This window comes from Triticum aestivum, chromosome 3D, assembly GCF_018294505.1.
Source record: "Triticum aestivum cultivar Chinese Spring chromosome 3D, IWGSC CS RefSeq v2.1, whole genome shotgun sequence".
NCBI lineage: Eukaryota > Viridiplantae > Streptophyta > Magnoliopsida > Poales > Poaceae > Triticum > Triticum aestivum.
In genome coordinates, this window is record NC_057802.1 from 569,475,888 (window position 1) to 569,489,514 (window position 13,627).

The following is a 13,627-nucleotide window of genomic DNA, read 5'->3' on the forward strand; positions in this document are numbered from 1 at the left end:
GCTTTGCTATCGAGATCCAGATTGAGCCCCTGGCCAGCCGGCGACCATGGCGGAGGCTGCACCGGTTCCCCTCCACCGCAACCTCCCGGACGAAATCTCCATCTGGGAGATCCTCGTCCGCCTGCCCCCCAAAGCCCTCCTCCGCTGTCGTGCCGTCTGTCGTGCCTGGCGCGGTGCCACCTCCACCCACGACTGCCTCCTCGCTCACCACGCCCGCCAGCCCGCCCTCCCCCTCTTCTACGCCTACAATTTCAAGTGCGACGGAGACCGCGTCAAGTTCCTAGACATCATTCCCTTCGACCACCGAGTAGGGGCCGCCGCCGCCGACCGGCTCCAGTCCGTCGCGCAAATTGACCTCTCCTATCCTGGTATGGAGGTCTCCTGCGATGGTCTCCTCGTCTTCTCCGTAGGCGAAAACAGAAATTTGTCCGTCTACAATCCGGCAACTCGTCAATATGCTCCACTCCCACAGATTGCTGGTTCATGTTGCTGGGGATGTACCCGCACAGCCCAACTGGCGAGTACAGATTATTGTTGTACTTGAGTGATGCAAATTTGGGACACGATGGCTCCTATGTCTTTTCATTAGGCTCCGACCAGCCGCCGAGGTACAAAGGGTATCCCAATGCATTTGAATTGATGTTCACCAGACCCATTTTGTTCCGTGGTAACCTGCATTGGCAAATTCTAGAGAGCGCGGGCAACATGTTAAAGGTATTCGACACCACCGCTGAGTCGTTCCGGCAGATGCGTGCTCCGCCTCTTCCTTACCCCGCTCACCTGTTTGAGATGGATGGAATGCTCAGCATGTCCAGCTTTGATGAGGCAACCAACACAACCATTGATATCTGGATGTCACAAGACTATGACAACGAGCTATGGGCCTTGAAATACCTGGTTAAATTACCAGTTGCAGATCTCACTGTGCAGTTTGGAAAGTTTGTTGAGTATTGGAATTTCATGGTCACTTCTAGGGATGGTGGTGTGTCCATGCTGGTCAAATTTGGTGAGTGGCTACTTCAGTTTGACATCAATGGCAAGTTGATTGCCAGTTTCCATTTTAGAGGCCTCGTTCCTGCTGAACATTGTCTCAAGCAAACTCTTGTTCAGCATACCTTCTTTCCAATGCTACAGGGTTATGTTGTGAACAATTCATCTTTCATCGGATGTTAGCTGTCCAGTGAGGCAGCGCTTCTAAATGGCCTAGCGGTATCCTTATGAGCTACAATATCGAGTTTGAGCCCGCAGGCTTTTCTTTGTTGATGCATGTCAAGTTGTGATCAAGAAGCTCTCACTGTTATGTGGTTGCCTGAAATCTATGCATGTTTTGGTACCAAATTACCAAGTCATTTTGGTGTGTGTTTGAAGGATGTGCTCCGGTCTGCCTCATGTCTCTGTTGTACTCCTATTTATTAGTTAGCAATCTACATGCCTCATGTTTCTGTTTCTTGAACTGGAGGATTGACTTTACCTTTTCTCTTGGTCTTCGTTTTACATGAAATTATGTACTGCTCTACTCAAAGATGAATTCTTATTATTTTGCAATCTTGATGTGTCTCATGTTTCTAAGTTCTGTTCTAGCTGACCACTGAATGTGAAAATTGAATGTGGCAGATTGATTATCCTCAATTTCTTAACTTGCTAATATACTCATGAGCTGCTATGTATAAACTGGGTCCACCTATGGGCCGGCTAGTTTCTTTATTATGATCAAGAAGCTATCACTATTACATTGTTGCATAAATTTCGTGTGTGTGAATATCCTATTGGGCCGAATGGCTACCAGTTCTGTTGTGGTGGGTTATGAAATTAGGACATATTATCCTCTTTAATGACTGGAAAGTTGAACTTGGGTTTTTAAAGAGCTTTAAGCACCGCTCGTTGAAGTGCATGATTGCATTATAGTCAACTTAGAGAAATGTTCGTTCATTCCTCTTCATGCATCTGGTTAGATGTTAAAAAGCTATGCTATAAATCTGTCTTTGCTGTTGCGTTGTTTGTGATTAAGCTTATCATGGTCAGGCTGGGGTACAAGATTGTTTTCTCCTTTAGACTCTGTAACTACCAGCCATGTTCATTCCCTCTGATCAGTGCAAGACCGTCTCGAGTACCATTGGTCTCAAGGAGATTGTCTCAAGTTCACTCTGATCATTTGTTATTGGATGTGCCATTGCAGGATCACTTGAAGCGCACCCACATTTAGTATTATGTAGCATGCTACATACTGGTGACATTCTTTTGTATAGGTACAATTTACACTGTTGATGCAACATACAAGCTGAACACCAGATTAGTATAGTCTCTGTTTCTTGTTGCAGGGTTGCAGTTCTTCTACCAGAGCTGACTGACAGACAGACTGCTGTAGAGCTGACACTGATCCTCCTTTTTTTATTTTGAATAATTAGCCTTTCGTCTGACGAGAAGATTATGCTGTGAATACTTGGCCTTTCGTCTGAGGGTTGTTGAGTGTGGTGGTGCTTCTTATTGGCCTAGCTCTTCATATCTACATGACCTGCAGTATGTATTAACCGGATCCACTATGAGGCAACTACCTTCTTTGTTGATGTATTAGAAATTATGATGAAGAAGCTCGGATTATTCCAGCGCGCAACCTGATTACCATGTGTGTGTGACGATAATGAGAAAAAGGAAGGTCAGCAGAACATGTGCATTGAAGCAAGGCGGCGGAGGATACATCATAGTTTCCCAGATGGAGAATGGTGCAAGCCTGGTCTGGTCTGGTCAGGGGTGGATGAAGCTCAGCAACGAGGGCTCCTTTGTTGAACAGACTGGCCAGGGAGGTACAGGTAAATGCTTTAACATCAACAGTTCAGAATTGGTCGTGCTGGTGGACCGATGGAGTTAGTGCCATGAAGTTAAAACGAATGGGGGTGGGAAAACCCTCCTGATGGACACAGCGTCCAGCCGAATATGTGAAGATATGTACTGACGAGGCGCCGGTGATTGGGGCTGTCTTGCAAGAGGGATGATGGTGCCGGTTGTTTGGTCACTGCGTGTTGGTAAGGCTTCGCATGATGAGGCTCCCGCGAAGCAGCAAAGCAAAATTAGTGTAGAAAACAAAAGAGGACATGAAAGGGTGCCAGTTGATGGCCGAAGGATAACAAGACATGCTTCATGTGCATTCGGAAAACATCATGTGCTTTTCGATGCACAGTGACACAGGACAGCACAAAATCAATAGCTAGTTTGTAGGTATCCATCCAGTGCCAGATCCAGTCACATCACATGGCGCGACCAAAATTCAAGTATGAAACACGCAAGGGCATCATCTTGCACAGTATTTTCATTTCTAGTAGTGGGGCGTTCGCCAATTCTGTGATGCACACACTTGTCAAATCTACTAGCTTATAAAAGGCATGTGTCTGCGGCCCGTCCCAATTTATGGAAAAGAATTATATGAGACCAAGTCTCACGGGCTACCAGGTGAGACCCACCCTGATGGATGACACGTGGCATTCACAAATCATAAAGCATCTAATTTCTCCCGCCCCTGATTTCAAGTGAGGGTGAGGTAGATGCTTTGTGATTTGTAAATGCCACGTGTCATCCATCAGGGTGGGTCTCATATGCTAGCCCGTGAGACCTGGTCTCATATAATTTTTTCCCCAATTTATAACTAAAAACGGCCCATTGTGGAGAATTTTTTCTTCCAGTTACAACTTGCTATTCTCTCTGGTTCAAAAAATAGATGAAGCTTTTTAAGCTGAATTATTTATTAAATAGAATATATTATGATTAATAATTGTTGGGATGGCCGAGATGGTCTAAGGCAGCATGTTAAGTATGTGCTCCGAAAGGGCGTGCGATCGAATCCCGCTCTCAATAAACAGAATCATTTTTGTCTCTAATAAACTCGTGTTCCCCTTTGATTTTCACGGATTTTTGTTGTTCTAAGCGTCCATCTTTTTTAGGAGTTCTTAGGGCATCTCCAACGTCGACCCCGCGAACCTCCTACACGCGTTCAGATCACGCAGTCTGAAAAACAGAAGGCATTCAACGTAGTCTTGTATCGGTCAGTGGCGTGGTCCGGACGTACTTTCTCTCACGAATCGGAGACAAACGCGGGGGGGGGGGGGGGCTTTCCGGGAGTCTGGACCGATCCCCAAAAATCCCTCCTCCACCCCGCGTGCTTTCGGTCAGCACCCCTGCAGAGCGCCAGCACCCGCATTCTTGCCCGGCCAGAGCAGATGCGACCGCTCACTAGTGCCGGCATTGAAGTGGTGCGCCGCCCGAGAGGGCGTTGCTCGCGTCGCTTCCCACTGTAGGTGACTGCTGCGTGTTCAAACGATACGACAGGCTCCCGTTCGTCCGTCTAACGCCAACATTGATTGCACACAGTTGTTGAGGCGTCTCCTCCGGTGACGTCCGTCCGTCCCTCTACCGCCCATCATTGTTATATAAACCACTGCCCCGGCCATAGTCGTAGTCATCCATCTCTGAGCCCTTTCCGCACCACTCCAACCATGGATTCCTCCCCCGCCAAAGCTCTCTGTGACGGGTTGACGCCGGACCAGAAGAAGGACATGGCCGCCATTGCTGCCGGAGGACGACGACGTCCCAATGGTGAATGATGCCGACGATGAACCGGCGCCACCCTCCTCCTCCGTGCCACCCTTGGTGGTGCATTGCACCTTGACTATCGGCGAGGCCCGTGCCCATTACATGGACATGGTGCAGGAGGAGCGTGAGGTACCATCCCGTCAACGGCATACTGCCCCTAGGATCGACCCGCATCATGAGGACGTCGGGGGCTCCGACCCTGGGTGTGGTGGTGGTGGCCGCCTCCTTCGCCGAAGATGGTCAACCTGAGGCTGGCTGGTCGGATCTCCAGATCCGTCATCTAGTCCTGGCTGCCAGTTGGGGACACAGAGTTGCCGGTGAAAACCGAGCCGATGGCGGGCGATGGCGGCGTTCTACGTTGTTACCTTGATGAAGGCATCATCATGTAACTTTTGTCGACCCACTCGTGCTACTTTGGGGGAAACCCTAAGATCTGGTCATCCAGATCAGACGATGGCGGTACTGCAGTGTCGTTACTCTCTTGGGAGCATCGTTTGTGGAGCGGCGCTGGAAGACAGAGGCAGGAGGTGGAGCGGCTAAGTCTTGCCAGGTGCTTCGGTGGAGATGTCAAGTCATGCCTGGCCGACAGATGCTACGCCGTGTCATGCCTAGTCGGCAGGTACTACGCACGACAGATCTTCCTGAGTCTTCGCATCTGGATGAATGCGCGCAGGGCGGTGGCGCCGTTGGGCGCAGTGGTGGCGTCGACGGATGTCTGGACTGGCAAGGATGATGCAGATCTCTATCCTGAAGATGGGTCAGCGGTCCGAGGATGATAGCGGCTTCAGACTTCTAAAACGTGTGCAAGTGGTGCGCGCTTTAGGTCTGCTGCACCGGCTGTTGGTCCCGATACGTTATGTGGATGGATCGGTGACGAGACCGGTTTTCGGTATGGGGGGTGAGAGCTGCACATTATCGAGTTTGTAGGTGTGAGGGAACAAAAGGTAATGGGTGCTGATTAATGCCTAAAATGTTTGTGCTTTTCTATAGCTTGGCCTGCCCAGCTTTTTCTTTGAAGCTCCGCCAATTCATGGTGGCACAAAAAAAAATCTGTTTTTTTGTTAGATCTTGCTATCGCATGTTGGTGACCACAAAGAAGACACAAGAGATTGGTGGAATGGTAGGCCAAGCTCAAGCTCCTAAATATCAACTAATGCTTCCTCACTATTCTGGAAAATTAGTGTACCTTCGAAGGTATTTGTGTTTGCATGGGGACTTGTTCAGAATTGACTACCAGTGAGAGATATATTGTAGCACTGGACATGGCTACTTCAGCAAGGTGCATGATTTGCAACAGACCTGAAGATACATGACAACATGCCCTTGTTGATTGCACTATATGGCCAGATGTTTGTGGGCACTGCTAGATGGTCGGCTTACCAATCGAGGATTTGTGCGCTAGTTTGTGTCGGGTGTAAAGGAATGGTTGTTCCACCTGATGGGGACTACAACATACCCATAAGAATGGTTGTTCCACCTGATGGGGACTACAACATACCCATATTTGACAAATATATGACTGATAATATATGCAATTTGTGCAGCACACATGAAGGCATTTCATGAGGAAACTTTTCAAAACCCTGTCAGTGTTTAGTACCGCATCCATCTAAGCTATGGGGGTAGCAAAAATAATACTAGTCGGCATATTTTTTGCCACTGCAAAACTAATATTACAACAGTTCTGTAGAAGTCAATCCCCCACAAAAAGAAAAACACTGTAATGTCAATCACAAGCATAACTTGTAAACATGTGCACAAATAAAAAATATAGTAAGAAGATGCTGAATGTCCTTCTCTCTCTAAAAAAAACAAGTGGAAACATGCAGGATATGTCGATCCTGGATGGGTAGAAGGCACACATCCTGCAATGAGATTCGAAAGTTTAATTACGACCGAATTGAACAGATAATAAATTGACTGAATCCCTAAGAAAGAAGGGATAACTGGCAGATATATGACAACAGCCATACAATCTTTCAACGAACATTTAACAGATAACCGACTGAATCCTTAACAAAGAAGGGATAACTGGCAGAGATGTGACCACGACGATGCAATTAATCTTTGATATTTGGAAGGAACAAAAAGGAGACTCAATACTCCTGCTCTGCTCGGCCTTGAACCGTATGTTTCACCAGTGCACTAGAGAGCAAGAAACTTCGACACGGCACAGATCAGTGGCGGAGCTTGATAATGATTGTTGAGGGGCTAATCAGAGTTGAGGGGGCAAAGAAGATAAGTTATGCATGAACTCTAAAAAATCTAGGACATTCAAGCCTAATAATATTAGGGATACACTTAAGAGTTTTCCTATAGTAGGGGGGCAATGGCCCCCATGAAGCTCTGCCACTAGCACAGATCCTCACGTCGCGGCGGCAAAGCAGGCACGTCATCGCCTGGTAGAACCACGTGAAAAAGCACCGGCGATGGAACGCGTGTGGGCACCTCGGCGGCGGCACGGCGGGCTCTCCCTCTAGGCCCTCCAAGCAGATCGGGCAATTGTACCTGTCGCTGCCGCCGAGCTCTCTCTCCTTGCACGCCATCAGGAGGACCTGCTCGTCGTGTATGAACTGCCGGTCCACATCCATCACGAAGCGGAAGGTGAATATTCTTTCGTGATGAAGTGGATAGCAAGTTTATGCTACAACTATTTAGTCGTTTTGGTCAGTCGTTCGAAATAATTGCTGATTGGCTTGCCCCATGACTCTCTTTCTCTACTGAAAAATGGATTGTTTTCTTTATCGAGGTATACATTAGTTTTTATTTCCAAGTATTGTTCTAGCTGGTAATTGAATGTGGCAGATCATCCTCTTAATCTGTTCAGTTGCTTCTTTCACCTGATTGTTGGAGTAGTTTGGAGCACTGCTCGTTAGGCTGAATGGATTGGTTGCATTGTAGTCAACTTGTGAGTGAAATGTTGTGTTGCAATTTATTCTTCTTCATGTGTTCATTGCATCTGGTTAGGTGCTGAATTGTTCTGTTATAGTTATGTCTTTGATGTTGCACAATCCCAGATTGTGTTCCTCTTCACATTCTTCAGACACAGAATTGTTCTGTTATAACTTATAAGTAGTTCTGTTGAGCTGTCAGCCCTGTTTCTTTATAATCTGTAATCCCATCTATGTTTTGACCTCCTCCCCCCATGACCCCCTCCCCCCGTGCGGCGGCGCCGCGCCGCACCGGGGCCTCCCCGCCGGGCCTCCCTCTCCTCCCGCCGCCGGCGCCGAGGGCATCGCAGGCTAAGCCTGCGGGCCGCAGCGGCGGCGGCGGCAATCTTCCTCGGCCGGCGATCGGATCTGGGTGGCGGCGACCCACTCCGGCCGATCCAAGGGCGATAGCGCAGGCCGGTGGCGACCAGGGCTGTCGTGCTGGTGCCGGTGATGAAGAGATCACGTCGGCGGCTAGGGTGTCCGATCTGGATCCCATTCGGATCTGGATGGTGGTTCCTCGAGCCGTCGTGCGCATCCTTTGTTCCGGCGCGGCAAGCGGCCTCTGGACTAGGCACGCGACACGAGGACGTCGGGGGCTCCGGCCCTTGGCGTGGAGGTGGTGGCCATCTTCTTCGCCGGAGGTGGTCGGCTCGATGGTTGTGGATTCTCGCATCCAGTCTCGGCGTACAGTGGGGAGACGGGGCTGCCGGTGAAAACCGTGGTATGACTCGGGTCATGGCGGGCGATGGCGGCGTTTTCGCGTCGTTATCTTGTTGAAGACATCGCCTTTGCAGCTTGCAGCTTCTGTCGACTTGCTTGCGCTGCTCTGGGTGAAAACCTTGATCTGGAGTTTCCGGATCGGACGATGGCGGTGCTTTTGGGGCGTCGTTTTCCCTCATGGGGGCATCGTTTTTTGAGCAGTGGCTGGATGCAGGACCAGAGGACGGATTCTTTGGTGGAGCGGTGCGGCATCTCACTCATTGATGGCGGCGGATCTCGGTGGCATGGCGCTGTGGTGACTCTGCGTGCGATGCGCGGAGATGAACTCGCGCAGGAGGGTGACGCGGTCTGGCGTCGTGGTGGCGTCGACGGCAGCTAGACCGGGCAAGGTAGATGCATCAGTACAGCTCTGAAGATGGATTGGTGGCAGGTGGCTGCGGCGGCCTCAGACCCGGCAGGCGTCCTGGTTGAGGAGTAAGCCGGACTGGTAGGTGACCCATACCCGGCAGGCGTCCTGGATGGGACCTCAGGTCTTAGATGTTAGGCTTGGCTGCGAGGTCTGTTTGGTACTAGGCCCAGACTATCAGCATCCCTTCATCAGTTGGATAGGAGTAGCGACACTTTTGTTGCCTAGTCGGTGGCTTCAGTCTTACAGTTGTATGACTTTGTAAGGTCTTGTGTGAATAATTAATAAAGTGGCTGCATGCATCGTCCAGATACAGAGGCCGGGGGTCCTCCTCCATTTAAAAAAAAAAAAACTGGTGCAAGGCCAAGGCCACGTGGAGTTGCATTTGTCGAAAGCAGAGTGTCCAATTTGTCACAGCACGTACGATGTGCCATTCCTGCATGGTAATTGTTCAGCTACTGATCAGAGTCAGTTATTTGTTGACTTATGGTATCAATATACTTACATACTGGAGACAAGAAAAGTCAAGACTGTGGGTTACAGTTAACACTGTATAATCAGTATACATACAAGTTCAACACCAGTGGAAAATTGGTGCGAGACTGATCAGTGGTGGATAAAAAAACTCAGCAGAGGGTTGGATCAAACTCAACTTGTGTAGTGCGACATATGTGGGAATGGGTCTAAAAGACACCCACCATGCTCCTACTGTATGTTGTACCCTGGCCTGGAGTTTGGGTACTCCCGCATGATGAGGCATCCAGAAATTCAGGCCCCGGCTGGTTGTTAATTTTGTCCTGCTGAGGCGGTGACACTGTATGGAGGAATGGTGTTATTGTTCAGTACTGACAGCAAAGTTGATGGTACCATTGGCGCCTCAGTTGCCTTCCTCCTGAATTATTTTGTCCCAACATGATTACCTGTGTGTGACGGTAAGAAAGGCAAACGGAACATGTTTGCTGAAGCAATGCGACAGAAAATACATCAGAGCACCCCAGATGGAAAATTGTGGAAACCTGATAAGTGATCAGGGGTGGATCAAGGTCTGGCCCCTGATGCTGCTTGGCTGATGTTCCAGCGGCCTGACTGTCCGGGCCAATATGGGTGCGATGATAAGAGAAGCAAGCAGTACATGTTTGCTGAAGCAAGGCGACGCCCAGACGGTGGAAACCTGATGAGTGATGAGTGGTGGTTCAGACTCAGCACTGAGGGCTCCTTTGTTGAACAGACTGACCACACAGGTATAATAGGTACGAGCCCACCAGTCATAGTACGCCACGAAAGAACATCAGGTCAAAAAACGCAGTAAAAATCTAACGTCCGGCAGAGCAGCGTTGACCCGATTTGTGTAGATCGAACGGGTAGAATCGAATGGAAATCGGGGGAGCTTCGGGTGAGCGGGTCGCCCAGCCACCTTATATGTTAAAATATGCTTCAACATCAACTGTTCAGAATCGGTTACCATGAAGCTAAAACGGATGGGGGAAAAGACCCTAATGTTGGCTGGACGCAGCCTGCCTCCAGCTGATTGAATATGTGAAGACATGTTCTGACGGGGCCGGTGATTGCGGCGCTGTATTGCAATTTGCAAGAGGAGATGATGGTGCTGTTTTGTTTTTGCTGGTGCTGGTTGGTTCGTCGCACTAATCAACAGGCCCGTAGTTGAGTATTTGGCATGGCATTTTCGGGACTGATTGTCAGGCAATGGCTTGTTCAGATTTGGATGGGAACCCTTCTTTGTGAAGCAAAATTCCTGAAAAAAAGGGAGGACATGAAATTGTCAGATGATGAAAACCGATAACCGATGCTTATCCCTAGTATAGTAGTTTTCTTTAGCGTTAACACCAAGTTTTATTCATCAAACTCCGAAAGTGGGATACATCTCACGTCATGGGGCTGGCCTAACCAAACATGGCGGCCCAACCCTAGCGAGAGAGCAAACTTGGCTAAACTATGTGCCTCAGTGTTTATGGCACAACCCTCAAAAGAAAAATTACAAGTAAAAGAAGCTGCTAAGCTATTAATCTCACTTATGATTGCACCATTTTCTCCTCTGGCTCCCATGTTGATTGCACCGACCACCCCCTTTGAATCTGAAGCGATCAATAAGTGATGCAGGTTTAGGTCATGTGCCAATGCAAGTGCTTCTCTACATGCTATAGTCTCCAAGCTTGCCGGGTCATCCACTCCCCCGATTATTATAGCACCGAGCTGCCCAAGTACAGCCCATCTGCATCTCTGCATACCGCTGCAGCTGTGCCTCCAGCTCCCTTGCGACATGCAGCATCAACATGTATTTTTGCATATCCCGCCGGTGGCGCCTTTTGTCTCCGTCTTGTGGCATTCGAGGTGCTCATCCGATGGTTCGGTGTGCGCGTAGGCTCTGTTAGCATATTCAGCTCCTCAATGTATCTGTTGATGAAGCCATGGATAGTCTGCGGGCCTTGAAATATACCCTCGTGGATAGCCTTCCTACGTGAGGCCCAAATCGCCAGCCAGCTTCACAAACATGGCATGTGATAATTAGCTCATGAGAGAAAACAACCACTGTTTTGCGTCCGGTTCTGTGATTGTTGCCATAGTTTGTGCCAGTTCCTCATCTACCAGGACCCAAGTACATCTTGACATCGTACATTCCAATAGGGAGTGCCTCCATGAATTAGGCGATCCACACATATTGCATGCGCTCGAACTTGCCATGTGCCGATGTGCACGAACATCATTTGTTGGTATTGATTGTTTTGACAGCCTCCATAGGAACATTCTGATCTTTCCCGGTACTTGAGTTTTCCACAGCTTCTTCCATTCCCCTTCCTCTTTAGCCGAGCTAAAAGAACCCGACCGGTTCTCTAACCATGCCTCTCGACGTTCCCGTGTACTGACAAGCATTCAGTATGCTGACTTCACTGAGAAGATTCCATTCTTTTCATGAGCCCAGCCCCAAAAATCTTCGACATTACTCGTACATAACGGGATGTCCAATATAACTTCAACGTCCATTGGCCAGAAAGTCGCCCGCACCCTCTGTCTGTTCGATGACGCGGATGTGGCATCTATGAGTTCTGAAACAAGGACAGGCGGGTTATTGCACATACAGCCGTAGGGCTTCATCATCTCCGGTCTCGAGAGCCAGTTATCGGCCCATATGGTAGTCCTGGCTCCATTGCCAATGCAGTGGATCAGGCCTTCCTTTAGCGTGTCCCGTTCCTCATAGATTTCTCTCCAGATCTGACTCGGATTGCTACCAAGGGAGGCGTCTAGAATTGAGCCGTTTGGATAATATATGCTCCTGAGCAGACGCGCACATAAACTGTTAGGGTTTTGCAGGAGTCGCCATGCCTGCCGAGCTAGCATTGCTAGATTGAACAGCTCAAAATCCTTGAAATCCAAGCCCCCCGTGCATTTCGGTTGGGTCATGTCCTTCCAAGAAACCCAGTGTGGCTTCCGTTTTCCCTCCTTACTTCCCCACCAAAATTTCCTGATAAGCTTATTCAGATGTTCGCACAGACCCCGCGGTAGCTTGAAACAGGACATAGAATAAACTGGTACTGCCTGGGCAACTGATTTAACCAGTACCTCTTTACCTGCTGAAGACATTGTGTTCTCTATCCAACCTTGGACTTTGCTCCACAATCTGTCTTTGAGGTCCTTGAACGAACCATTTTTATTGTTTCATATGTCCGAGGGCATACCGAGGTATTTTTTATTTAGAGTTTCAGTGGGTACATTAAGAAGTTCCTTAACTTCTTCACGTATATTCTCTAGTACCCCTTTGCTGAAGAATATAGATCATTTGGCATGGTTGATTCTCTGACCAGTTGCTTGACAGTAGATATCCAGAACCTGGTTCACCTCAGTAGCTCCCATACTATTTGCCTTGAAAAACAGCAGGTTGTCATCAGCGAATAAGAGATGGTTTACCGGTGGTGCCAATGGTGCCACCATCACTCCCTCCAAATTGGATGACTCACTTCTCGATTTTAACAGGCACGATAGGCCCTCTGCTGCTATCAAGAACAAGTATGGGGATATTGGGTCCCCCTGTGTGATTCCTCGTGACGGTTAAACATATCCAGTTTCTGACCATTAAACATAATGGAGAAATTAACTATGGTAACTAAGCTCATGACAATGCTTACCCACTTTTCTGTGAAGCCTAACTTTAACATCATTGCTTTCTGATAGGGCCATTCAACTCTGTCATAGGCCTTCATCATATCGAGCTTTAGGGCACATGACTGATGTTTTCGCCCTATTCCGCTTCATAAAATGAAGACATTCATATGCCGTGATGATGTTGTCAGTGATCATTCTGCCGGGAACAAACGTTGATTGTTCCTCAGAGATAATGTGAGGTAAAACCAACTTGAGCCGATTGGAAATAACCTTTGATGCAATTTTGTAGAGTACATTACATAGACTGATCTCTAGTATAGTCGTGGGGCGTTGGCCAATTGTGGTCTCTCTGTCGACAATAATAATCTAGCCCATAACTAACTTTGGGAAGGCATGTGCTTGCGGCCCGTCCCAATTTATAGTTTTCAACGGCCCATTCTGGAGACTGGATATGTATCCTTTCCTTCAGTCTTTTCTTTCAGGTACAATTTTGTTATTCCCTCCTGTTCACAAAATAGATTAAGTTTTTAAGATAAATTATTTTATTAAATAGAATATATTATTGCTAATGACAAGAATTGTTGGGATGGCCTGAGTTGGTCTAAGGTGGCACATTAAGGGTGTGTTCCAAAAGGGAGTGGGTTCAAATCCCACTCTCAACAAACTAAACCTTTTTTGTCTTTAATAATTAATAAATTTGAAAACATTTTCCCCTTTGATTTGCTTTTTTTAGGGGTTCCCCTTTGATTTGCCTGGATTAATCGTTTGTTTGTAGCACCAGCCGTACATAATCCAGACTTGTTTTATTTATTTATGTCGGGCCAATGTGGCTCAGGTCAGGGCCTAGCTTTTCATTACCTTCTCCATGTGT